Source organism: Sinocyclocheilus rhinocerous, unplaced genomic scaffold (genome assembly GCF_001515625.1).
Source record: "Sinocyclocheilus rhinocerous isolate Xijiao unplaced genomic scaffold, SAMN03320098_v1.1 scaffold254, whole genome shotgun sequence".
NCBI lineage: Eukaryota > Metazoa > Chordata > Actinopteri > Cypriniformes > Cyprinidae > Sinocyclocheilus > Sinocyclocheilus rhinocerous.
Window position 1 is genome coordinate 527,068 of NW_015628690.1, and position 8,419 is coordinate 535,486.

An 8,419-nucleotide genomic window follows, 5' to 3' on the forward strand; every position below is an offset into this window, starting at 1 on the left:
AAAACGAAGCGTTTGAGAGAGGCGGGGCATAGAGGACCTACAATAATGTACAGTATTTGAAAAATAATGTGTTTTTTGAACATTAAAGCATGTAAACATATTCTGTTACACCAAATACACAAAATTATGATCTTTAAAAAAGCATCATATGACCCCTTTAAGCTATATGTCTAATTTAAATACACAGATATTTGCTGTGCAAATAAACTGATCAATGTGTTAGAAGTATAGATTGTTTAACCGAATAGTTGATGAATATTCTGTCATCATTTACTCATTCTCATTTCAAAATTACTTTCTGTCTTCTGTGAAACACTTATTCTGTAAAAAAAAAAAAAAAAAAAAAAAGTTCATGTTTTTTATCCATATAATAGCATGTTGTGGACCTCATTGACTTTCATACTCTTTTCACAAAAACAGTAAATACAGAATATATTCCACAAAAGAAAGAAAGTCATACAGGTTTGAAATGACATAAAAGAACATAATTTTAATTTTGGGACTATCCCTTTAAGCAAACCACAAAACTAACTCATGTATTGCAACATTTATCTGAAGATTTGTTCACCAGACGTGAGAACTATCGTGGGAATACAGCAGCAAGATGTTTCGGACATCTGTGATTGTGACCTCTTCTTGTTCTTGTTGCATGTGCCCTGAGTGTTTCTGTGACGACATTCAACCAAACTGGCACAGAGGCAGACAATCCTGCATAATGTATCATGGCACTACGATGTTGAATGCGATGAGGATCATGACAGAGGGCTTCTCTCCTTCCTTTGATGGCATGCTGGGACCGGGAGTCTATGTCACTAGAAGTTTTGAAAAAGCCTCCCGTTACCCTCTGCATTCAAATGGGGAGATGCTTGCTGTTCTCAGACTCAGCATAAAAGTGGGAAGGGTGAAGAAAATCGACTACCAAGGTCATCCTTTACAGAAGACCTGGTATGAACATGGATATGACACAGCGTGGGTTCCTCCTAACTGTGGCATGGTGAACAGTGGCCTAGAGGAGAACTGTGTGTATGATCCGAGCCGAATCACAGTGCTGGATGTCATTCCTAACCTCAGATTCTAGTAGATTCTGTGTAACATAATGAACTCTTGTTTGATTTGTTTTTAATATCAAACAGAAAAGTTTTACTAACCTTCTTAAGTTATTTGTTTAATGTTAACACAATGTATAGCTGTACTCCTGATTTTTTTTCTAGATGTTTGTATATTATTTTTTAAATTTCTGATTTTCACATAAAGCATAAGCAATTTTTGTTTTAACAATAATTAGCTATTATTGCACAAAATACAGTTTTATATATTTATAATCTTTTAAGCAGCAACAGCCTCCTCCAGGTCCTAATGCCTGTCCGGTAAGGCCTTTTATATATTTAGGGGGCGGTGTAGGCCTACTTGTATAAAATGAAAGTAAAATACACAATTAACATTAAGATTGTGTTTCTGAATAAATTAAACAGTAATTGATGTCATAAAATCACAAGTCTGTTTTGATTTAAAGGTCAGAAGCTATAGCTTACATGAATAGAAATCACAAATGACACTTAAATAATCTTATACAGTATATATAGATTTATTCATTAATGTGTAATATATTTTTCCAAATGGATTATGAAAACTTAAATACAAGGAGCTCTAAAAGATTTTTAGAATTGTTACAATTCTTTTGCTTTAGATCATCTACAAATGTTAAATATACAAAAAAATGTTAAGGTTATCTTTTGATTTATAGTTATTTTCAAGGCTTTCAATGTACTCTCATTTTTAAAAAAAAGTTTTTATTGTTCATGTAGTTCTAACAAGTAAGTTTTTGTTTTAAAAAAAAAAAAACAGTATATACTGTATATGCATGCTTTGTGTCACAAATGAATTTGTGAAAGGTGACAAGTAAACTGACTGGTTACATTGACTTGAAGAATTCACGATCCATGAGCTCACGTGTCAAGACCATGTGCTCTACAATAGAAAAGATTTTTGAGTCAGTTTAACGGGAAAATTGTACTCATGAAGCAGTGTAAATGCATTTACACAGAAATTCTAAGAAATAATATTATAAAATGAATGTTTTAAATATTAAAATATAAATGTAAGAACATGACTTATTAATGAAAACATAAAATATTATGAAACATACAAAAAACAAAACATAAATTATGAAATATGCTCATATCATGATAATGACCAAGTTTGAGGTTGCACTATTTCTGCATTTACTTTGCACAAAAGCAAAACAGAATCGCACTGAAAGGATTATACTGACTTTTGACTGACTTTTGGTCAGTAAAATAAAACAAATACAAATATAGCTGCAAGCAGCGATGGCGGGCCCAAGCCATCAGTGCAAACGCCACCCCGGTGGCATCAGGGGAACGGTGCACAGCGGGCACATGCATTTACAGTAACCCTCTGGCAGGTTAAGGGATAGAGCAATGAAAGGGTTAATCCAAACTACAAAGACTGTGAAACACACACACACACACACACACAACAATATATAAAAGTTTGGTAACACTTTACAATAAGGTTTCAGTTATTAACATTAACTGTATTAATTAACATGAACAATAATTATATAGCATTTTTTTAATGTTAGTTAATATAAAGTTAAAATCTGAAACATTATTAAAATGTAAAGTTTTATCTGTTAACATTAGTTAATGCACTGTGAATTAACATGAACATTTTGATTTACTAACATCAACAAACATTAATAAATGTTGTAAAAATATATTTTTCATTGTTAGTTCATGTTATTTAATGCATTTACTGTTGTTAATGTTAACACATTAGATATTGTAAAGTGTTACCAAAACTATATGTGCAACAGTTATTAGACACATCCTGTTTCCTATTTCTCGCCATAACTTCGTCGCCTCGCCACGGCCAAACCGTTCGAGATATCAAAAATCCCTTGGCAATTTAGCATCCCCCATGTCTTGAGATCATGTTCACCGAGTTTGGTGGCAATCGGTTGGAAACCCTCATAGGAGTATATCAAATTCCAGAGCATGCACTTTTCACAAAACCTTAAATAGCCAACTTCCTGTTGGGCAGAGCACTGACGGTCAGCATGAAAGTTGTTCGGCCTGATGAGACCTATGTGTGTATGAATTTTGGTGAGTGCAAACATAGAAATATGAAAAAGAAGCAAAAGATGATTGTAAAAGCATTAAAGAAGGCTATGGATTATTTATTCATTTATTTATTTATTATAATACTATTTTCATGCTAACTTTAAGTGACTTTCTAGTTACTTTTAAGTTTATGATACCAAATTGCATTAGCTCCAACTGATCAACACTAGAGGTCACTATCACCTGGTGTATCACATGGACTTCAGTCAGTTTCAGGAGCTTATTAAAGATTCACACAGTGGGCCTTCCCTCTGACAAAATGTATAAGACAGTTCAGGTGCCCAGTCCACAAAAGATCTAGAAGGAGTCTTTCAGCATTGTGCTAATTCACCCAAAATCTTTCCCCACATAATTTTAGTCTTGAATTAACACATTTCTGAATATACATTATATTTATTTGAATGTGCCAGCCAACCCTGGTGTCTCTTGTATAGTTGCACTCTTAAGGTCTTTTGTGTGTGTGTGTCATTACAAACGCAAGCATTCTGCTTTATCAAAAAGAATGAGAGACAATCTCGTCTTGCCACATTTTTTTTCTCAGGTCAGTAAACAGATTTGCTCTTAGATCTGTCTCAGACTGGTTTTAGACTCAGTTTTGGATTACACAATTGATTACTAATAATGTTTTGCATTTAGAAATAAAAAATGCTTCAGTTGCTATGTTAACTAGAATTTGTGCACATATTACAGTTTCCTTCAACACAGCAGGTTAAGCAACTGCTGTTTTGACTTATTTTGTCAAAAATATAATCTAAACCAACCTGACAGCCTATTACGTAGGGTAGCATTGGTCATTTAATTATTACATACATACAGGTGTGATTGCTCATATATACCATAAACTAAACTGCGTTGATAAGAAATGTGGTGTCTTACAGTACGTTAGAGTAGTAAACACAGCTGTAACCCACCCACCCATTTGGATCCACCCAAATTATAAATTAAAAGTGAAACCAAAGTTCTCTAAAGAAGAGTTTCTCTTTTTCTAGAGACTATTGGCCGCCAAAAGACTCACAAGTAGGTAAGTTACATTAAAATTAAATAAATTTTATTATTTTCAGCTAAATCAAATAAAGCTCCTTAAGATTTTAGATGTCTTTGGTTATTCACTAATTATCAAATATATGAAAACTTTTTTAAGTGCTTTGGTTACTGTGAATGCTATGGGGGACAACGGTTATGGCAATGGAAAACAGAAGTTGTATCCTGGAAGGAGAACATTCATCATGTACCATGGTACTACAATGAACAACGCACTGAAGATCCAAAGTGAAGGATTCAGACGCTCTTCTGATGGCATGCTCGGTCCAGGAGTCTACTTGAGTCGGAGTAGGGATAAAGCTTCTCGTTACCCTTTGAATGCTGGAGGAGAACAGCAGGCCATTCTCAAACTAAGTGTTCGAGTGGGAAAAGTGAAAAGGATTGATTATCAGGGTCATCCCTTACAGAAAACCTGGCATCAGCATGGTTATGACACTGCTTGGGTCCCTGCGAACTGTGGAATGGTATCCAGTGGATTAGAAGAAGACTGTGTTTATGATCCGAGCCGGATCAGGGTTCTAGAGATTATTCCAAACTAAAATGCTAGAACCTTTATTTTTATGACCTAAACTGTAAAGGAAACTAAAAAAGACATTGCAAATATGTCCTTCCACTGAGTCTTGCCAAATGGTTTATCTGTAAAAACCTTTTCATGTAAATGAATTAATCAATCGATCATTCATAAAATATAAAAATATAGCTGTATACTTGTATGTCAGTATAAGTCAGCCTTTATTTATGAAGCACATTTAAAAACATCAGATGTTGCTGTCCAATGTTAGAATTTTTTTTAAACGTATGGCACAATCAGCTGACTTTGAGACTCAATAAAAACCTATTTGCATGTCTCTTATCAGTCCTTCAGTTTCAGATTTACTGTAGGCCTGCTGACAAGCACTGCAGTGTAGTGGGTCTTATGACACTCAGCAAGAGTTACTCAACTTTCTAAGTGAGAAGTATGTAACAGCTACTCAAAAAAATATGAAAATAGATTTGCGTTTCCGTTTGTTTTCCAAAACAACTAGTGTTATTGTCATTGTTTTGTTGTTGTTAATATTTTATTATATTTATTATTGTCAAAAAAGTAGAAATAAAATATTACAAATAAAATCAACAGGAAAAAAGAAAATTTGGACATACTTTTCGAGTTGGTTTCATTTGCTCTTTTTTATTGCTATTAAAAAAAAAACATCTATACAGGTGTTTTTTTTTTAAAGTTTCAATTTCAGTATCTGTCACAGAAGTTATCAATGCATTGGGGGTTTCCAGACTATACAGGCTCATTCAATGCATTTGTGTATGTATGTATTTATTTATTTATTCAATCAATCATCTTATCTACTGTACAGCACCCATTATGTTTTTGAAGTCCTATTTGTTGTTATAAAATAGTTAAATAGTTTTAAAAGAGTAACTGAAATTGAAACTGAAAGTACTCACAGTTTATAGACAAATTCTTTACGCTTTTATGACTCAAGCTCCTATATGAAAACATTTGATCCCTGAATAGCTTAAAAAACTACAATCTGACGTAAGCAGCAAGACGATTCTCAAGTAGAATCCAGAGTAAAATGATGAAACATCATACATAAAGCTTCAATAAATATTGAATTACATTGGTCATGTCAGTCTTCCACAATTTAAATGATAGTTCATGGGAAGGGTTCTAATTCATCACTTCAAAATCACAATATTTTCTTTTAGACAGTAAAAAAAAATTAATTAAATTGTAAATAAAACAAAGATTTATTTAAAAACAAAGAAAAATGCTATTTCAGTTTTTCTACTTCAAAATTTCACAGTACTTGCTGTTTCTTTGGAATTAATTGTGAAACTTACTAGCAATTTCTGACTTAAATATTATTTAGTGCACTCAGAAGTTATTCAAATTAAGGTTAGGTTATTTGAATTAATTACAATTAATAATTAATAGGTTAAGACATTATACTGTATATGAGATGAAAATTAGAACAAATGTTAATAACAACATGTCTCCTATTATTAAAGGTATAGTTAACTCCAAAAAAGAGAAAATTGTGTCATCATTTACTGTCCCTCATGCTGTTTCAAACCTGTTTGGCCACAAGATGGCGCGGCAGCATCATCTTCAGCTGTACTCTTTTATCCACGAGATGGCAGCACCATCTAAAACACCTGAAAAATAAAAAGTAATAGGCTAATTATGCGTTGCACAGAAAGGAAGTTGTCAGGATCTGTGTGTCAATAGTTAGTTCATATGTGATCAAATCAACTGATCTGAACTATTTTCATCTGCCAGTTCATCTCTCTAGGTGATGTTAGTTACAGTGAAGAGTCATTTTAATCTGGTCTTATCTAATAAATACCTAGATTTTATGTGAACACATCTGTGTAAATTTTGCTGCATTTATAGTCTGTATTTTCTATTCAGTTTTCTATGAGCTAAATCAACTTCACAGATGACAGCAAAAAGTTTAAACATTTTAAGTGTATTGAAACCTTATGTTTTGACTACCTCAGTAGGAAACATAATCTTTCTTTCAATTATTCATTCATTAATTGAAATGCTAAGACAAAGAAAGATTTTTTTTTTAAACTTCCTCCTTCCAGTCATCATCCCATGTGGGCTACTCCAGTCGACATTGTCATCCCTGACAACAGCAATAGACTGAGCAGAGGTTTCAACTTTGTTTCCAAAGAGAAAAGACTCATCCATTTTTGCAAAAGTTCGAGGACAGTGGATCAGTCTTCTAAAGCCCTTCTGCCACCGTCTTCTCTTCTCCCCTATTACTTTGTCCCACTTGTTTCACGACATCCAGTAGTCGTCGGCGGCCCAGGAGACGGCACTATTCACTGCTAGCATCACAATTTCATAGCTGCACAACTCAGACATTTATCACAAAGAAATAAAAATAATCTGATAGGACCAGTGATTGTGCTCAATTTATAGTGCTCTGTGAAATGCAGACTGCAGCAGATTTGGTTCATCACGATGTCACTGTGACTTCATGAGCCAAATATAAGAATATTAGTCTATTAAATAAGACAGCAATATAATTTTTATTTTGTGTAGTTTCAAGATTTAATTTAGTCAAATTATGCAAAGCATGTGAAAACTTGTTCACTTGTTATGAAATTAGCCTTTGAAACACAGGAGTTTTACATTTAAAATTTTACACTTAAATATGTACATTTTATTTCATCACCACAAAATGCTAATGAACACAATATGTCATCTGAAATCTGGTGGAAATTATATTGTGGCAGGGCTGTAACCACCATAGACATTGAGGGGGACAAGCCTCCCCCAATAATTACAAATGGTCAAGTGATTTGAAATATTTAAATACTCGCTGCTCTGCTGCACTCCATTATGCACTGCTCTGTTTATTGTTCAGATGACAAAGAGTTTAAAAAGATTACATTGAATTTTAGGCTACCTGCTCTTACTGCATTTGTCAGTGTCGAAATGATTGAGAAGGCCAATCAAATCAAGTGTCTTTGCAATTCTAAGCATCCTGCTTCAGCAGCAAGAATGAGAGTTCAAAAAAAAAGAAGAGTCAACCTCGTCTTGCCAGATTTTTTATTTTTTCCTGGATTGAATACTTCGATTTGTTGTTTCTTTTCAGACTGGCTTTAGTTTGTTTTTTTGGGCTCAATTTTGGATAACACACTTTGAATTTAGTTGCATTTGGATTTCACCTTGTTAGGAGGTAACATGCTTTTATTCTTCAAAAAAACTGTTTCAGTGTTACCAACTGTGCAAAGTGTCCAACATCTTACACAGCAGGTTGAGCGACTGCTGTTTTGACATCTTTCGTAAAAGACAGAATCTAACACAATCTTTTGAGTTAGTGTAGGATTGGTTGTTTAAAAATTACAAACATACATGCGTTGTTGCTTATACCGATAAACTGAACTGCTTTCATTACAGGTGAACACATCCTTAAAAACCACCTCCACCTCCTCCCCCTCGCTTTTTGTTATATATGAAGACTTACTCTTTAGAGGCTATTGGGCACCAAAACACTATTGAGTGGGTAAGTCAAATTAAAATTAAATGAATTTTATTAATTTGAGATCAATTAAATAGAGCTCTTTAAGATTTAAAAATTCTGCATTAAGGAAACGACATAATTTGATGTAGTAGGATGATTCATGTACTGTTCAAAAGTTTTCTTTTTCAACCTTTACCCTGCAAACAGCATATTTTTGTTCATACAGTATTCAAATTATTGTCTAGTTCACTGATT